The 845-nt window shown below is 69.7% G+C and overlaps 1 protein-coding gene across 1 annotated transcript in view; it reads left to right on the forward strand.

Moving 5' to 3' along the window:
• The window catches only part of SYT7 (synaptotagmin 7), an 18,186-nt gene that overhangs the window by 9,121 nt on the left and 8,220 nt on the right, over nt 1-845 (forward strand).

Genomic DNA, 845 nt, shown 5'->3' on the forward strand with positions numbered 1-845 from the left:
GCTTGGGGGGGGGACACCGACAGGTCCCCGGGGCCGCCAACAGGTCCCCAGGACCGCCGTGCCGAGGGAGAGGAGGCGTTTCCCGTTCTCCCAGCGGTGTTTGGGCTCAGGGGCAGCGCAGGAGGCGGCCGGGCAGGAGCAGCGCCTTTGGGCGCTGTCCCCAGCGCTGAGGGTGGCCCTGCCCAATCCCGGTGGGAAGCGGCTCAGCATTCACAGCTCGGCTTCTCAGGGCAGGCAGCGCCACCTCGGTGGTGTCCCAAAGGCAGGAGGTGCTGTCCCACGCTCCCATCCCTCAGGGACAATCAGGGACAGTGTGTGGCATCTTCCATCTTCCCTCCCGTGCGCTCCCCTGGCCCCCGGCACATCCACCGGACCCGGCGCCGGCACCACCACCTGATGCCGAGAAAAGTTGAGGAAAGTCCGGAACTTTAGGGATTTAGGGAAAATCCGAGCTCTGCCAGGCTCTGCGGGGCTCCAGGCCGGGGTGGGGGTCTCGGCGAGACCCTTCACTGCTGGCAGCGCCGTGCCTCTGGCGGGGGTGACGGGGGCGCGCCGGCTGTGGGCTCCGTCCGGCGTTCCCGGTCTCTGCTCCGGTTCTCCGTGCTGGGGTGCGGCAGCCGGGGGATCCCGGGCACTCCGGGACACCTCGGTGACACCGCCCATTCGGCGTGAGGCTGCTGCGCTCCAGTCGGGCGCTGGGAAGCAGGAGGGAAGGAAAGGCGAGGAAAAGCGGGAGCGGCGCAGCCTTCAGCCGTCCCCCCGCTGGGAATCCGGACAGGCGGATGGGATGCAGCAAGGCGGCAAGGGCAGGGTTAAGGGGACGTGGCGGGGCACCCCGCTTTCCA

This window comes from Geospiza fortis, unplaced genomic scaffold, assembly GCF_000277835.1.
Source record: "Geospiza fortis unplaced genomic scaffold, GeoFor_1.0 scaffold450, whole genome shotgun sequence".
Lineage (NCBI taxonomy): Eukaryota > Metazoa > Chordata > Aves > Passeriformes > Thraupidae > Geospiza > Geospiza fortis.